General features: G+C 42.8%; 1 long non-coding RNA gene across 1 annotated transcript in view; it reads left to right on the forward strand.

Annotated features, from left to right (window-relative positions):
* LOC310896822 overlaps positions 1–18320 on the forward strand; it is a 31856-nt gene extending 13536 nt beyond the window's left edge. Inside the window, exon 2 of the long non-coding RNA XR_014581861.1 lies at positions 593–18320. This is a non-coding gene — a long non-coding RNA (uncharacterized lncRNA). The remainder of the gene's footprint in view (positions 1–592) is intronic.
* The last annotated feature ends 833 nt before the right edge of the window (positions 18321–19153 follow it).

Genomic DNA, 19153 nt, shown 5'->3' on the forward strand with positions numbered 1-19153 from the left:
GCTACACTAGGGTTGATCATGCTAGCAAATTTCTAGTTTCAGATTTAGCAATTCTGGTCCACCCTGGACAGGTTATAAATATATAGATCAGAGGTGCAAGGTTTTTTTTTGTTTTGTTTTGTTTTTTTTTACCAGACAAATGTTTATTCCAGTAGAAGCTATTGTTTCTCAAGCCAAGTCTGTATCATTATATTTATGATAAAGCGTGGGGAAAGGTTGCTTGCTTTAACTATACAAATACAGTAAAAGCTGCAAAACAACCCAGCACCAAGAAGCCTTTGCTCGTTGAACCTCCTTTTCCTTGGTGCAATGCTTGTTATGCTGCCAAGATTTTTTTTCTTCAGTGTAGATAAGGCTTTATCATCCTTCTCTTGAGTGCCAAGTGGAGGGGCAATTGCAATTAACCCTTTTGTTGGCTGAAGGCAACTGCAGGGAGTGTCCCTACACTTTCCAGTTTTCATAAGCATCAAAGCTGGAGAAAGAAATGAGTCTCTGCCTGTTCTCTAAGCAATAACAAACATGGAAGAGGAATGCTGTTTATTTGGTGCAGCTGGAAAGAATGAAGATGATCTTCTTCCTTTATCCCTTTCAGGAATTCAGACCGCTGTTAGGTAACAAGAAAGCTATGCTAATAATTTTCCACCTAAGTAAGCAAGCATTTCACCACTGATGCTCCAGTTGGCTTCTCTGCTGCCACCAAGATGCACAGGTAATGGATGAAGCTCGTATAGTGACCACAGATCCACAGAGAAACTTTTCTGCTTAACTGCACTAGAGCGATTAATGCATTTAAAAACACTGAGACGAGGAATATTCAATTCCCTTTTAAATTTATGCATTTTTAACAGGGCTAATATAACTTCAGTGTTTAGATTTAGGACAAGATCCACTGCTAGATTGTTTTCCTTCCCTTGTATGGACTAAATTCCTTTTTAGGTGTAAAACTGAGTTTTCTATTCTTCAGGAAGTGGTGCTAAGAAGTGATGTTTTAAAGTTCTTTGGTCAGCTTTCTGTTTGCATTGGACTCAGGGACCTGGGGCTGGGAGTTGCTCTCAGCATCACAAAAGCTGGACATTAGAGACTGCACAATAAAGTCCCATTTGGCTTTTCAATTTGGCTTTTCCCCACTAGCACTGATGAGGCTGTCTCTAGACAGAATGGTGCAGGCAGTCCCAGGGCTGGTCTGCTTGCTCTCCAAGCTGCCTGGACATGAGCCAGTTCTGGTACAGAAGCAACGGCCTTAGCATGGGACTTGTGTCTGAGCTCAGCCCCTCTGCCTCTCAGCAAGGCTGCTGGTTTGGGCACAGTACCGTGCTAACATCACTGCACGGTTTCAGTTTAGATCTGGCAGCCAGGAGAGACCATGGGGTTAGCAGATGTGTGGATGTTTGCACTGGACTGAAGCTGCGCTTCAGTTTCATCTTATTACCAAAGGGCTTGGGGTTTGGTTTTGGAGAAACCTGGGAAGGCCGACAGTGATATTTGGTTTGGGGCAGGTGGCGAGCAATGTGAATGTATTCCAAACCACAATGTGAAGACGATAATTATGAAAAAGCAGTGATGTGGGGGGTAACGTGCTCAGTAAACCAACCCATGAGCCAGTCATGTGGGCCCCACTATCAGAAGGCTGAGGCGTGGAAGGGAGAGTCTCACAATGAGTTATGTGAGTGCCAGCGGATGTTAATGGAGGTCTGGAAGAAAAGGACCATTGTAAGCAGGAAGTAATACTCCTCATAAAAGGTTCTTTGTCACTCCATAAGATAAAACAGCAATCAAGTTTCAGGAACCTGGGATATTCCTTGTAGCCGTGTCTGTGACGGGTTAGGGCTGGAAGAGAGAAACTGCATGGGGAGACGCTGAAGTGCTCTGTCATTCCCTTTAACATGCAAAAAGAAAAGACTGGTTCAGGGCTAACAACCTCAGTTCAGTGCTTCTGTGATTGCAGGTAACCCTGTAAGACTCCTCTCCTCCAAAAGACTCCACAAGCCATCTGCATCGTGACCTACCACAGACCTTTCTACTCAACCCTATGGCAAACCTCTGCAGAGAAGACCATGACACAAACTGGGCCATAGGAGGACATCAGGGTATCAAAGGGTGTTACTAGTGCCCTGCATTTTTGCCCTAGAAAGTCTATATTCGATAAAAAAATATGATGAAGATTCATGAGTGTGGCCCTATGTTATGGCACTAGACTATAGATAGATAGACAGAGAGAGAGAAAAAAAAAAGCAGAAAACAGTTTTTGGCAGGCTGAACTGAAGGAAAGTTCCTTCCAAACCCCATATTTTGTAAGTGATAGACCTTATTCTCATTCCGGTGGCTCTTAGATTTTCCAGTGCTGGTCCTGCTGGGAGTAATAGTGCGTGCCACTGGCCAACTGGCCAAACTGGGGGTTGCCAGTAGAAGGCAGGGATGTCCTCTAGCCAAGTGACAGAAAGAGGGAAACTTCTGAAATGGGAAAGCTGAGCTGTTATGTTTCAACCTTCAGGAGTCAGTTTACTCCTCTGCAGTGTGGGTAGACATAAGGGAAAAATACAGTATTTTCCATCATCTCGTTCCAACCTTTGATGTACTTGAAATTGGGCCTGTCTTATTCTCTGCTTATAGCTGTTTGGCAAAATGGCATTCTGCTGTTTGTGTTTCTGTAACACAACTCTGTATCACAGTACAGCCATTAAAGCACAAGTCACATTTTCCCTCAGGACCTTTGCCTGATAGACCGTCTCCCTATCATGGGAATAGCCCACATCTTGCCCTTATCTCTGCTGAGTCAATGTGGCCAGCCAGCGGTTCAACACTGACCCGCCAGACCTCGCCTTCAGCTGGAGCCGGGTGTTGGTTCATCAGCACTCTCTGCCCAGGCTGCACTTCCATGCTACGAGGATTTCAGCAATGATCCCATCTGGGAGCTCCTGCCCCCCCATCCCATCCATCTCCAGCTGCTCCTTCACACCAACCCCTCCGCTGTGTCATCACACCGCTGAAATGAACTTCAATAGAAATAGCTCTTTTGGGGAAGGGAAAGGAAGAGAAACACCTATTTACAACTCATCTCTGCCAAGTGGTCTAGTCATGGCATGGCCTCAAGAACAGGGATGTGTAAGGGACCAGTCTGTAGGGACGGGGCTCCCCACACCACCACAGGGCAGGGCCACCTTCACCTAGTGCCGGTGCCAAAGCTCTTACTTTGCTGGATGATGGCCTCTCTTTGTGCTCCTGCTTCTTCCAAAGGCGAGAGGAAGGGGAGGAAGGAAATTGCTAATGGTCATCTTGTCAGCATGTGCGAATTTGTAAGAAAGTCGGAGTTGTCAAGGAACTGTGACGTACTGTTAATTACTTCTTTTTGTTTGACTATAAATAGCCTCAACTCCCATTACCAGGTTAAGGATAATCTCGCACTTCATTATAAGAGGAATGTCTTTGCTCATGGTTTTGTTATGTGGAGGGTTTCATTAAACATGGGCTGAAGTAGTACACAAGGAAAATAAGTAAATCTGGGTGTGAGAGTGGGAAGGGAACAGCCAGCTTCAAACAGGAGGGTGTACAAGTTTAACAAATGGTAGATACTGCAGAGATTCAGTTAAACAGTGCAATTGTGCATAAGGACATTCTGACATTGGCTTATGTCTTGTTTACACTGGATGTATGCCACAGGAGTCAGATATAAACTAAAAGTACATGTCACACCAAAATCATAGCTTCAATTTAAATAAAGCAGCCCCTTTGAAAGACACATGCTTTAATTCTCTTGTATGTCAGGAAACTGCATCTTCTTGTATGATCTGATTCATCTGATTAGTTCTTGATATGGCTAGGACATAACTTGATCTTGCATGAAATATTTTTATGAAGTACCTTTTAGCCAGGTACTTACATCTTAGTGCAGCCATGGTAAAATCTTCATCTACAGAACAGTTTGGGAACATAACTAAAATCAATCTGAAATCTGATTGTGCTGTAACCAGGTTTAGTGCAGTGTGTGAAGTGAATTGAATGTCTGTCAGCTGAAAAATGTTAGAAATTGAACCTACAGTATGGTAGGTTTCTTTGGTCTGTAATTCGCAAGGAAAACATGCGCAAAGCAAAAAAGAGGAAAAAAAAAGTCATAAAGTCACAGCATGTTATTCAGTGGTCAATTAACAAACAAAATCATTTGCTTGGCTGATGGCTGCTGACAGTTCTGTGGTTGCAATAGCTGGGTGGCCCTTTTTAAAAGTATATAAACAAACACTGCACATTCTGATATGGTTGGGCCAGAGTGTCTCATAGCAGAGAATACAGGATGCTTGCTTTGCCAGCAGACATTTCTCAGGCTTGACTTCCCTGAGTTGGTAATTCCACTTTCAGAGTGCATAGCCATGGGTTGAAACAATTGTGGTCTCAGGACGTGAGGCTCTGAACTAATACTTACTGGTTTTGCTGGCTCTAAGAAGTTTTAAGATATTTTGGAGCAGCAGCTCAGCAGGTGAGATCTGCTCTCCTGCAATCAGTTAGGTAGAAATGTTTTCTTGTCCTCACGGCTCATCCATATCAATTGTGCACTACCACACGACCCTGCAGAGCACAGAAACTGGTACTGATGGAGAAGGAACTGCTGCCTCGTCATTTCAGATAAGGTAGAAGATGACAGAGTGCAATTTCCCCTCCTCTGCAGCCCATTGTGCATTTAAATTACTGAAGGGCCATTCTGCTGCAGTATTCAGGGCATAGTAGGAGCTGGGTAAGCAACCTGGAACTTGTGTCACCTTGGAGATGAAATGAGGTTCACAGACTAAGAAAAGTTCACCAAAAGGAAGACAAAAAAACCCATGTAATGGCACACTTTAAAAGACTGTCTACAGTAGGTAGGTAAGGAGATAGGAGCCTATTTTAAACATTGTATAATTTCTGAAAATAAAAGAAATGGAGATGAAAACTGTCTGGGCTGATAGTGGTAGTTATTATTTGGATTCAAGTTTGTTGGCTGCTCAGCATTACAAAAACTCTTTGCGCTCAGGAGTGTGGTTCTGCTGTTTTGGCAGGCTCTTGGCACAAGAATGAAAGTTATTTCCTTAATATGAGGACAGCATGAGGACAAATGCCTGGAATGGTGGAGGTCTGGCTTCAAGTCACTGCTTGCTTTGGGGGTATTTGTGTCATGTAACGCTAAGCACTTCACTGTCTGGGGTCCGCTATAATCAATGACAAGAGATAACAAATCCTGCTCTCCATCACTTTGAAAGAGCTTATCTCTCCCTTGTGACAACAGAGAAAGCCCAAGAAGATGAGCTAACTGACTTCGGCTGCAGTTTTACATTACAAAGCATTTCACAGCTATTCTGGTTTAAAGCATCATCTCCTTCCTCTCCCTACAGACCCCTCCCCAAAGATTTCTTCTCTCATTTACACCCCATCCAGTGGCACGCTATCTCTTCAGCTGTGCAGCTGCATTGTAAACAGCCTTGCGCAACCACTTGACTTAGAAAATAACACAAAGAAAATTATTTTTCGGATGGATTCTTCCAATGTGGTTCCAGAGTGGCCACACAAGCAGCTCTACCAGCACAACTGGTGCACCCTGGTCAGGGGCAGGATAAGGCAGCAGAAGGAAGAAGCAACAGCAGTGGCTGAGGGTACTCATAATGTCACTGCACTCTGAGCTTCTGGAAAACATGTCCACACTCCTGGGGCACGTCCCAAGATGTGTCCAAGCCCCTTTACCAGGGTTAAGCTTGAACAAGCACCAGCCCCTCTCTCTCTATTTCTTGCCATTGTCCTTGTGTTCGTGGGAAAGAAAGACAAAAATCTCTTCTTCCCATCCAAATAATGATATAGAGGCAGAGATGTGTTCCTGTGCAGTGGGGTGGGAGCAAGATCCTCCAGTACCTGCTGTTGAATCTACAGATATCTGTTGTGAGCCAGGTCAAGGGACTAAAATTTAAGTTGAACAATTTCAGTCCTTAGACTTATGTCCTTGGGCAGACATTTGCTTCATAACCTTCTCTTCCCATATCAAACTGGAACAATAACACTTTTGCAACTTTCCAACTCATAGCAAGAGCTGCTATGAGGCCAGAGGCCAGCAGATCTGTGACGAAGTTCAGGCAAACTCGGAAAATCTAGAAGAAGACTGTAGTGTCTTCAATGCCAGATTTGCTGATAACACAGTTCAGAGTAAGCAGGAGCCAATTTCTGCTGGCTTCCTCTCAAAGGCAGCCTCATGACAGAGCTTTCTTGTGATGTGGCTTTACTCTGTAACTGCTGGTTGTCAGCCTCTATTGTAACATCGTTTTGCAGTAAGGCATCTGTTGCTTGGGGGCAACAGAAAATGGATGCTTCTTACAAGTAATAGAAGTGCCATTGATTTTGGTGAGGGCTGTTATATGAATTATAGAAACGTCCCTTCAGACTTGCACACTGGCACATGAGGCAATGAAAATCAAAATTACCCTTTTAACTGCAAACATGTAATGTGCTGGAAAGGGGATCAGAGTAGTGGGAGTCAACTAAAACAACTATGCAGTCATGTTCTGAGATACTGCCAGAAGTAATGTTTGTAGGGGCTTTCAAAAAAAGAAGGGAAGTGATGGCCTGAGATTGATTATAGGCCCAAAATGTATCACAACAAAAGCACCAATTTACAGCAGAACTTTTAACTCCCTGATTATAAAAGAGCACAAAACCCAGTCATAAAGTTTTAAATAGCAACAAAGTCCCATGCTTTCGAATTACTCTGCAATTCAATAGCTACAAAATATGTGTATAAAGTTCTATGATGGGAGGACAGCAACAGATCTTCAAAAAGGCTTCTACAATGTGCACCTTCTCTGCTGCTTGAGCCAGTCACTGGATAAATAGGCATGTACCAGGTGCAAGTTCTTACTTCAGATCAGCTTTATGCAGAGATGTGGTGAAATGCATGCAGAGAGAAGCAGAAAAGGGTGAGCAGCAGTTACCTTTGTGGTTCTTTGTCACTTGACCGCGAATCTGCACACCAGACTGCACTATGCCCATGGAAAGAGCACACGTCTGCACCTTGCTACAGCTGAACAACTTCCCTCCACCAGCAGAAATAAAAGCACAGTAAGCCAGCTAGAGTGGTCTCTACTGAATAGCTGGACTTTTATTTTCTCAGTCTGAAGAGTGAGCTAGTACAAATGTACCCAGCAACACTGGCATTGCAAACAAGCTGGCCAAGAGCACATCCTCTGTGGACATTGGCTTAGACTCAGAAGAAGCCATTCACAATTTGTAGGAATCCTTGCAGCAATGCAGAATTGTCCCACAGCATTGTCTGCCCTTTTTTATGTATGATCGGGAAGCTAAAGGCAGTTCTAATCACACAAGCATCAATACAGAAACAAACACCAGTGATCATCTCTTTTTATTTGGTTCTGAAACACACCCAGATTTACCCCAGGGAGCTAAGACACTGCCACACCACTGTGCAGAGCTGCTGCAGACATTCATCGCCCATCTGGAAGTGACCACCAGAGGGTAGAGGACTTGAAAAGCTATTGCATCCCTGTTGATTTATCTTCTTTTCAAATGGGACTTCTGCTTGTCCAGTTGCCATTTTAAGTTTATTTAATCATAACTAATACATTAGAACTTTTGCCTTAATTTCCTTACAATACCAGTTTCTCACCAGGACCTATAGTCCGGACATCATATTCAATGTGATTGTTTATTTTCATAGGCCAGTTGAATCTATATCTTGCAGCTTCTCACAAATAACTCTTCTTACATAGCTGAAGTTCTCCTCCAGGCTATCGTTATCTCACACCTTGATGATTACTATTTCACCTTTTTCTTTCTTCTTTCTTCTAAAAGCAATTTCTCTTGAGCCTTGCTTAATTCTAGAGTACTAATGGCTTCACCCCTATTTAATGCTACAAGGAGTTCATAGAATCATAGAATCATAGAATATCCCGAGTTGGAAGGGACCCATAAGGATCATCAAGTCCAACCCCTGGCACCGCACAGGTCTGCCCAAAAGTTTAGACCATGTGACTAAGTGCACAGTCCAATCTCTTCTTAAATTCAGACAGGCTTGGTGCAGTGACTGCTTCTCTGGGGAGCCTGTTCCAGCGTGCAACCACCCTCGTGGTGAAGAACCTCTTCCTGATGTCCAGCCTAAACTTCCCCTGCCTCAGCTTAATACCATTCCCGCGGGTCCTGTCACTGGTGATAACGGAGAATAGGTCCCCTGCCTCTCCACCCCCCCTCGCGAGGAAGTTGTAGACTGCGATGAGGTCCCCCCTCAGCCTCCTCTTCTCCAGGCTGAACAGGCCCAGTGACCTCAGCCGTTCCTCACATGTCTTCCCCTCTAGGCCCTTCACCATCTTCATTGCCCTCCTCTGGACACTCTCCAACAGTTTAATGTCCTTTTTGTACTGTGGTGCCCAGAACTGCACACAGTACTCGAGGTGAGGGCGCACCAGCACAGAGTAGAGCGGGACAATCACTTCCCTCGACCGACTAGCAATGCCATAGAGCATGTTGCCTCAGCAGAAACATACCTTATCATGGAAGTGCTCAAAGGACCCATCTCTTACTAGCACTCCAATCCTGAGATGACTTTTGCATATTATGTTTGGATCCGTGCAAGCCTGTGGATTCTGCCTGCTGAGTGGAGTTGCTGCCAGTGTCAGCATGCAGAATCAGTGCTTGAGAAGAGACCATTACAGAGAGTACCCACAGTGGTACCGAGGACTGCAAATAATGATAAAAAAGTGGGACAGAGTTTAGAGAACAATGCAAAAGATCTGATGCTTCTGCTTCTTTCAAGATAGTCTGAAGATATTTTCAAGAAACAAAAGTTCACTGTGAGCTCAAGCGCTCATAGGTTTATATAAGGAACATAGGCACATACTGTCCAGCACATCCCCCTTTGGTTGTGGCCTTGTTACAGCACAAGGATGCCTGCACAGAACACTAGCAGAGTTACTGCAATTGTGTAATTACATTGATAAGGAAATAGCAGTAAATTTTTGCATAGACAACTCCTAGAGTAATCAAATAACAAATGTTCAATCTGTAATGAACCCTAGAGTGAGAATTAAATTGAACATAAGAAATTGCTGCATATGTTGTTGCTTCTGCTTCTTAAAACATCAGATGTTTGGTTTTAATATTGCTTTCTACATCCGTGCCCTTGACTATGTAGGCTGATGTCCAACTTTTTATATATATATATATTATTAAACTCTGTACAGTAGCATAAAAGAGAGAATCATTCAGCCCTTTGGTTGAAAAAGAAGTGTAGGGCTGGAGAGGCTGCTGCATGCAGTGCAAAGCAAGTGGGCTGTCAGCTGAAGCTCTAAGGCTCACTAACATGGTGGGATTGTGCACTCCAGCTCCCGAGTAATGAAGCTGTTGTCTAGTAGTGCACAGGCTGATGAGGGTTTGATACTGATAAACACCAAGAAGTAGTGTGAAGCACTGAAGTTATATGGTGGAGGAGAAGAAATAATAAACAAGGCACCATAGTTTCTATATATCAGAGCCTTCCCCCCACAGAAAAAAACCACCACCACCACCAACAAAACACCCAAGAGAAAACAACAACCTTACAAGAATGGGAATGTGTCAACTACAGAATATGCAATACCAGGGCAACCATCAGAGATGCTGAGGGCATTGCAAGTGAGCTGATAGCTCTTGTTTGTAGCATGAAGTTAATTACAGAAGGGAACCTCTGTCCTAACACCGAGGAAACGGTCCTGTTGGCAGAGGTACCACTTTGCAAGGATGCCCCTTCAAGGACTTTCTTGCTTCAGGGCATCCCCAGATTAGGTGAATGACAATGACATCACCAAAACTTTGATGACCCAATGAGAGCCAAAGCAGAGAGCTCACTGCCATGTGGGAACTTTCAGGTTTCAGGTCTGTGTAATCAAAACTGCGCTGCAGCCAGGAGGGGAGGAAACTGGGCTCTGCTCTAGCATTGCACTGCCAGCCAGCTAAGGACAAAGTCCTAAGCAGCTGTTCTTGTGTAAGACATCTGGGTTTTGGCAGCTTTATATACAAAAAAATATTTGTAGCTAATTTCTGGGCCAAGAGATAAGATGAACAAGAAAAAATTGAATTAACCTTTTATTAGAGAGATTAATCATTACCAGTCCATGAGGCTGCTGAAAGGGGATTTTCTGGACTCAAACCCTAGGGTAGGCTTTGAGGGTATTAATATAAGGTGGAGTACAAGGCGTCATATCATCAGACACGCTGGCAAAGCAGGATGAATCAAAGGATGGGTCAGGGTGTGTGTAAGGGAAGTGCATGGGAGCGGCCCTTTGCGTGAGAGAATATAATGATTTAATATTTTGGGAGCAGATTTAATTCACTGGAACGTGTGGAAGCTAAGGCTGCTTAGTGAGGACTGAATTTGAATTTGGCCAACAGGAAGAAGCGTGGAGGTGAGAAGAATCAGTCTTGGGGGCAGGAAGGTCTTCAGTCACCACGAAGGAGCTAAGGCAAGCTGGCTGCTGCAAGGACTCCCTGCCCCAGCTCCATGGGTGCAGAAGATAAACCTAGCCTGGGTCATCACCTATATCTGCACTGTCATAAAAGGGTGTCCTAAGACCATTCCCGTGCTTTGCAGAGTGCTAGCCAAGAATGACATTCAAAACCCCTGGGAATATACCTGTCACGCCTTTAGTTTGCCACATCCTCCTAGTCCGTAAGACTAGCTGAAACAGGCAAAACTCTCCTAGACACACGAAGGAATTTGGTCCCATTTCACATTCAGAAGGAAACAGACAGTTAGCTTTGCCTTCAGAAAATCAGGCAGTTTCTAGAGAGGTAACTTCTCACTTTTGCACTAGCACTGGTGCAAATGTCATTGTGGCTGAGGGAACACCTGTGTGGTGGCATTTGTCACTGTGTTTAGCTAAGCTGATCATCTAAGCTGGAAAACCTGTGACTGTAAATATGAGACCAAATAGCATATGGATAACAACCATTAATGGACGATTTTGCACTGTGCATGTGTATGCATGTGTTTGTGTGGGTGGTGAGTGCATACAAGATGTTCCTGCAGATTCTTGTAGAACGGAAATTTGAAAGTGGAATTGAAAGTGGTGAAATTGCTGTGTGCTGCATTAAAGTAAAAGAGATGGTGTGCAACCAGATGGTTCTCCCAGAAGTCTTTGCTATAGACTGGTATTGGCCTCAAAATATTAGTAAGATTATGCTTGCTGGTAAATGTCCATACCAAACTGATGATGCATTAAGGAGCAGTGTTTTTAATCAATAAGTGTTTGTTTATCATGTTGATTTTATTCTCCCCAGCATATTCACTGTCATAGTGAAAAGATCCTAAGATGAATGAGCTCCAGCATCAAAAGAAGATGTCAGAAGAATCTTTAGAGTTTAGCATCTTCTTATGTGGATTTGGAGGCTTTAGACACTTGTTAAATTTTGGAGTTAAAAGAGAACAGCTTTGACTGATGATGCAATGTAATGTTGGGATTGCAGGAAAAGAAGTTCCCAGCAGAAGGCCAGCACACAGATGTGTCAGATGATACTGCATTCCACACACTAGAAGTCATGATCTCCTCACTGAGCCATCAGCAGCTTTGCTTCGGACTTCCCTACATTTGAAAGCACTCAGACACACTGGGAGAAGTTCCAGTCATCGTAAATAAATTTAGCCTATTGCTAAAAAGCTAGGAGGTGCCTCAAAATCATAGCACTTTTACAGTAAGTGATAGTACCAGGGCTCTTCACCTAGAATTATATTCTGCCAAACAACATTAAGCTAATTAAAGAATAGAGTCTGGTCTTTTAAAGTAAGTATTTTACATTCTGTGTTTGATTTAACGGGGCAAGGGAACTTATATGTCACTTAACAGTTAAGGGTACTTTCCTGGCTGTTTTGTTCTCTGTTACTCTTTGGAAATACACATAGGTATGAGCCCACGAAAGGCTATCCGGCCCCACACTTAGAGTCACAGAATCACAGATGAAGCCAGGCTGTAAGGCACCCGGAGGCCATTGGGCTGCCTACCTCCTTGTAGCAAGGCCAGCTTCAAAGCTAGGTGAGGTTGCTCAAGGCCTTGCCTGGCTAAGTTTTGAAAATCATCCAGGACTAAGACTCCATTGCCCAAGGCACCTGTTCCAGTGCATAATCACCTTCATGATGAAATTTTCTTTCCTTATATCAAGGCAGAGCTTGCCTTACTGCAGACTGCATCCATTTCCACTCCCACCTTTCCCAGTTCATCTCCAAAAAGAATCTGGTTCCTTCTCCCCTATATTCCACGTGGTAGTGGAAGATGGCAATTAGCTTCTCTTTTCAAGGCTGAACAAACCTTTCCAACTCAGTGTCTCCTCAGTGTCATGTGCCCCAGCCCCTGTCATGATCCTGGCACTCTGCTGGACTCCCTCCCATAAGCTGGGCACAATCCTCCAAACGAAGCCTCATGAATACCAAATAAAGTGAACTGTCTTGCTGGCAAGTTTCTTGCTAAGAAAGATCTTCTTTCATGCCTTTCCTGGCGAGGGGTGTGACATTTGCCTTTCTTCTTGTCATTGGGGACCTCATCCAATTGCCATAATCTTTCAAATATGATAAAACGTGGCCTTGCAATGACATCAGCCAGCCCTCTCATAACCCTTGGATCCATGCCGTCCCGGCCCAAGGACTTGTACATGTCCCCATGCTTATGCTGATGCATTTGTTTATGCAGTCTCTGACTTAATCTTCCTCCACCATTAGCAATATTCATCTCTTCCAAACTCTGCCACAAGGCATACAGGTCTGGGAAGCTGAAGGCAGACTTTGACAGTGAAGACTGAGGAAAAGAAGGAATTGAGATCTGCAGCCTTTTCTGTGTCCCCCGTTCCCAGGTCTTTTGCCCCAAACAGCACAGCATTCTGTCTGGTTTTCCTTTTACTGCCAATTTACCTACAGAGCTTGCACCTTTTATGTTAGGATTGTTCTGATCTGGTAACATTTTCTCCTGGGGAAGTTTGAGCATCCAAGCCCTGCAATAAATTTCTAGTTTTGAAACTCTCGTCTGGTTCTGGCGTTATTTCAATAAAAGTTTTAGTACAATAAAAGAAAGCAGGAGGCTGTGAATATGAAATATCTGCAGAAAAAGATAGCTATGGACCTAAACAGACAGTCTCTTGCTGAGCTGTTACCAGATTATTCCTCACATAATGTTAAATAGTTCCTTTTTAAAAAAAAAAATTTCAAAAAAAAAATCATTATGCACTGAAAAAAAAAACAACCAGCCATCGACTCTTAACTCATTCCCCAGACTGTAGCTCAGCACAAAAAGAAAACACAGATGTTTCATAACACAGCTGTAGAGTGAGCTTTTCCAGGTTTGAGAATTTGGCACCCTCCTGCCTCTTTGGGACCAGAAGTAACGGCTCAGGGTGGATGTGGCAAAGCATGGGTGTTCATGCAGCCCCAACTGCACTGTGGCAATGTCATGGAGATCCGGAGGTAAGGATGACACCCACCAGCAAAAGCTCCTAGGATTCAATAGGGACTGAACTGGAGATAATTTGTGCTGGGGGATTTGATTTTTAGGTTATCCCACAAAATCGTACGTCATTTGCAACTACTTAAGTACTCAATTCACAGCCTTTTACAGGCTACCCAAGTTAGAAATTTGACATAAGGGAATGCACAGGGATTTTTAGCCGTTTAAGCCCTTTGTAGACTATATGTGGTAGAGAATGGGTGCAGCTTTTGCTCAATCTCTTATACATTGGTTGTAATCCATTTGCCTGATGACTGCTGTGACCATTGTTGGTATAGCTGTAAATTATTAATTGCCTCAAGAAAAGGAATAAGGCTACTATTATCCAAATGGATATTACTGAAGCAAATTGCCTTGATCATTCCTTATAGGGCAGTGCTGTAAACATGTATTTCTTCCTGGAGGCAGGTGTATCTAGTGACTGTGGCTGCCCAACACAAGGTTGCTTCATACATGCATTCAGTGATGAGACTGAGAATCTCACTGCTTTACAAAGCATCAATTTCCAAACCCCTTCCATTCCACAACTGCAGGTAACATCTTGTAACCTCCTTCATGTATCAGTTCCTGCAGCTACTTCCTTTTGAATGCAAAACCTGCAGTCTCCCTCCCTACCTCTCCCAACCCACATATGGAATGTAACACAAATTCAAGTTCATGTGCATTTAAACACACTTTTGTCATAGCTAAAAAGACCAGAAAGCTATTTAATAACAGTAACCAACTAAATAAATAAATGGAATAACATTTGCTGTTGAGGGGCAAATTACAACTGTTAGGGTGAATTCTCTTCAGTGTGTTCTTGGAAATTATTAAGACTATTTATCAATTCCCATTGCTCTTCATGAGAATGAAGGATCGTTGATGTTTCATGGTTTCAACCATATGATGTTACAGAACCAAAGTACAAACAAGATTACCTGCTGTACTATGGTACAAAGATTTCCTCTGTGAAGAATTAAGATGAATAGAATTAATGATTTGTAGAAAGGGAGAAACTCCAGTTACCAGGCAGATCCCTTATTCTGTAGCCACTAGAGTTTATGCAAGGAAGCACAGCAATGCACTAAGCTTTCTCCCTTTGGGACCATGGAAATGGATCAGTCTTATCTTTTTAAAGTGCTTTATCCAGATTTGTTTGGCACAACGAATGGATACTTATTGATTTCTTCTGAGCTTACAGTTTTGTCATAATAGGGTCAGATTTTTCACAGGGGATTATTTTGTCTTGAGGGACAGAAGGGGACAAGAAAACAACACAACATTTTTAAGAATTTAAGAATTAAACATTGCTTTTCTGCTACAAGAGAGTGCGATGAAAGCATGTTTGATTTGCTTCTAGAAAATAAGAAGATGAAGAAAAAAAAGGTTTGGATCAAGCAGAAAAGAATGGGATTTGCTGGTAGCAAATAAACAGCATTTTTCACCTCCTAAAATACCTACCATGCAATTTGAAGACGATATGATAATTATGAGCACTGTGTTGGTGCCCAGAGAGTTAGAAGAAAGGAGCCATACTGTCTCTCACTGGATAATTAACCTTCCATTACCATCCAAGAGGGTGGGATGAGATAAGCTGTATATGTGGTAGGTGGGAGGAGCAGAGCAAAGAGGATCAGAGATGTGCGAAGGCAAGAAGCTAATAGGTATGGAAAAATGAGAAATAAAGTTTTACTAAAAAGAAATGCTTCCACTCACTGCCTCCTCTTCTCCCTATGGCAGGACATAGCACTAGAAACTAGGATGTTCTCAGCTCTCCCAGATCTACACATCTTTCTTTAGCAATGCTTATGTTCCAGACCTGTTTATTTCCTAGCAAAATCTTGTCATTGCCCCCAAGGAAATAAGCAGTTCTGATAGCTTCTATCTCACTTGTGGGGTTAACAGAGGCTGAGAATGTAAATGCAGCTACAGAAATCTACCGCCTGATTTTTTCAAAGCACTAAATCATGTGGCTGTTGTTTGATTCAGTAGAAGTTAGACATGAAAAGACTTTAGAAATGTCCACTAACCACGTGCTACCTTTCCAGGCACATATGTGCCTTTAAAAATGAGACACTAGTTCATTTCTAAAAGTGATATGGAAATTTAAGGTTATGCTTTATGGTAGGTCTCCAGGGAGAAAGGTCAGAGGAGTTAGGCTGGGGTCTTTGCAAAACCTTTGTAGGTCTTTCTGACTTGCTTTCATCTTGCCTGGTAGATCAAGTTGGGTGCTGACCAAGAAATCTGAACTTGATTGTTCATTGATGGAAAAGAAAAAAGTCTGACTTGCATAAGACTGCATAACATCCACAACTCAGGGCCCCTGTTTTGTCTAGAGAACAGCCGTGCCACCTCTGACATGGAGTGCTCTACCCAAACTGCCTAAAGGTTTAGTAAGTGTAGAGTAAGGGGAGCAAATATTACAAGGTCCAGATTATGAATAAGAGATGCTACACACAGGAGAACTGATTCATTTTGTCTGGCCACCTCTGTGGACCAGAGGGAGGTCTTTCACAAGGACTCACTTGGCTTGGCTTTGTGTCTTCAGTTTCCCAGGTCTGCTTTATAACAATAAATTCAGGGTCTATATTTTATAAATAACTGCTTTACGTTCAGTATATTAATCCTGTTGAAAGCGCAGATGTCCATTTCTTTAATGGAATTGTAATAATAGCTTGTCTTCCTTAGAGACCGGCAGAGTGGTGTGAATAAAAGAGCTCTGCTAGACAGCAAAGTATGCCAAATGGGCATATTTTACTAGATGAGAAAACAGCTTGTCACTTCTAATTGTTCAAATTATGTGTGATTCAGTTCTTCCTGCGGTTATTTTTAAAATGTTGTTAAGAGGGTATAATGCGCAGCTAAGAATAAAAAGGGTGTGAAATTGCTAGCTCCCCTGGTAGGTGGGTGGTGATAATGAACATTTCATAAAGTTCTTGTTAACAGATAAATCTCTGTAGCTCTCAGGAAGTCTCTCATAGTGTTAATAGTCTCTCACTAAAGTAATGGTTCTTATAGAATACAGGTTCTTATACATGTTTTTATCTGTTGCCTTTTTTTAAAAATGATTTTCTTTTAATTTTCTTTTGCTTAATGATGATTTATAGAACAGAGCTAAAATCAGAATGAGGGGTCAGCAGTCCAGGATATGAACCATTGTGCAGGTGTCTCAAAGTGACATCTGAAACTGCTGGTCAGGGCCCCAGGGCATGGCCCGCAGGTGGCTCACAGGTCATGCTGTGGGCTTGGCCACGTGCCTCTCTCTCACCATGAGAGTAGCTGCAGCAGACACTCCGATTACTGCAGACCCCATAACAAGTCTCATTTTCACAGCTTAGTCCACAAATCCAAATTTTGGGAACTATTGACTTAGATCTTTTCTGGCCTTTTAACTACTGTTGTTCTTACGTGGGTATACAAAAGGGCTGCTAAAGTAGCCAGATTTCTCTGGGATATCAAAGGATGTCAAAGGAAACCAGATCATCCTAACTAAGATGTTGTGCAAGATTATGTACTTATTGCTTATTTATTGAACAACTACAACTGACAGGCAGATCTCAGCCCTAGGCCTCTGCATAGGCAGGGCCTGGAGGGGCAACAGTCCTGAAGCAGGCCGTGTCAGCAGACTCCTCTCATGCCAATGAAGTTTTAGCAGCAGAGCTGTGCTTTGTCAGTAGAGCTTGTCTTGTCTCTGGGACTTCACCTGCTGCTCTTTGACCAGGCCAAGGCCTGGTCATTTCTTCTGTGGTAGAGAAACTGCTGTTTGAAGCAGAGGCTGAAGGAGGGTAAAAAGGAGACAGAAGGAAATGGGATTCCGGAGCGGAAGAAGCAACAGGAACTTCAATTCCACTCAGGCCATCACAGCACCCCTGGAATAAGATGAGCTCTTTGTGTGGACAGGGAGTGAAACCTGTCAATGCTAAGGGGAACACCATGTTCTCACATGCGTGGGTGCTCACAGGGATTTCCTGCACTTCTGACATAGAGGCATTTACAGACGGAGTGTATCAGTCTCGTAAACATGCCCTAGTCTGACTAAAAGGCTTTGTTTGCTGGACTCCTGCATGGCCTTATCCTGCTGACCTTTGTTCTTGTTCAGTTAACTGACATGGTGGATAACCAGAGCTCCTTCAGTCTATGCCATGCCTTGCTTTGCTGGCAGGTATCTTGCAAATCTTGTTACTGGCATAAGTGCAAGATTCCCACAAGCACCAGAGTTTCTGACAGTGGGTCATGCAAGTGGTAACTTTTCCAGAATCCTGTAAACATAATTTCTTCCTGACTTTGGGTCTGGCACTATAGAGTTCACTTCACAGGGTGACCTCCACATTTGTACTCACCTTTTGTGTAGGATCTCATCCTCTGGGGGAGCTTATCTCATTCAACTTTAGATGTTTATGATGTGAATCGCTATCTGAGGTAGTCATGCCAAGCTCACTTTATAGCTAATGGAAATGGATACTCTTATAGTGAGATTTATCTGCAATCTGCACTTTATCTTTTCATCAGCAACGTAAGAATGAAATGAATCATGACTTAGCCATGTCTTTTTTTCTCTCCATTAATTATCAGGACTTGGTACCCTGTTCAGATGTGTCTACATTTAGTTGGTGAATCTTGCCCTTGTGACTCCCTCTGCCAGGTGTCTATAACATCGCCTCGTTGTAATTTAGTTTGCACTGACAAATTCATAACTAAAATTCTCATCAGGTAGGTCTAGCATGAGGTTTAATGAGGAATTTTCTTCCCGTGACCAACTTGTCTGGGTATTGGAATTGATCTGACCTACAAAGCAGACTGAAAGAGTTCTTGGGGCATGGGAGTAGGCTAACATTAAAAAAAAAAAAAAAAAAAAAAGCCACAGCATGTCTCTTTACAGAAATCTGGATCACATGTGTTTGAAAAAAAAAAAATTGCCCTAGGTTTTCCCTGCAGCATGAAAAATGAGTTACAGCAAGGAAGTGTATAGTAAAATGTTAAGACTGGAAGAAATGTCATAGAGGCAGGAGTTTTACTCCTACCTGTGGCATTGACTTTGTGGCCTTTTTCAGATCACTTATAGCCAGCCAGTCTCCCAGGGGATAATGTGTACTTGCAGCAGAGTCAGTAAACAAATAAAATGAATTTTCAGCACCTTGAAAATTAGTCTAATGAAAGTCTTGGGCTTAGTGCAAAACTTTGGTGAAAAACAATTTAGAGAAATAATCTGAGGCTTAATTGTCACAGCCATAAAAGAGTCTGTGATTTACTTAGACAAAGACAAAAAATAGCAAACTCAGTCCTAACCTCACTGATGTCAACAGTTACAGCTAGCATGACTGGAGTATCCAGACTTTGTTTTTAACCATTAGTTATTCCAAGCACCCACAAAATGCAAGGCACCTTATGGACAATTGGATAGATATTCTTATCTTTCTTTTGGAAGAACTCTAGCAGCCTCATACATTGGCAACCTGCCATGCTCTGGGAATGCACCATTCAAGAGCCAGCTACTTGTATATTAAAGGACTTCGGCTCTCCACCCTGTTCTGTAGCAGTCATTCTTGGCATCTGTAATTTTTAATGTGCTAGTAGCACCACACAATCTCTGGTTGGCAGCAGGAAAGGGAGAGGTGTTTATGAGAGTACAAACTGAACAAAATCTACAATATCATTTTTTTACACAGCAACTTGGGAGGAATGAGGAAATA

Source organism: Anser anser (genome assembly GCF_964211835.1).
Source record: "Anser anser genome assembly, chromosome: 3".
Classification (NCBI taxonomy): Eukaryota; Metazoa; Chordata; class Aves; order Anseriformes; family Anatidae; genus Anser; species Anser anser.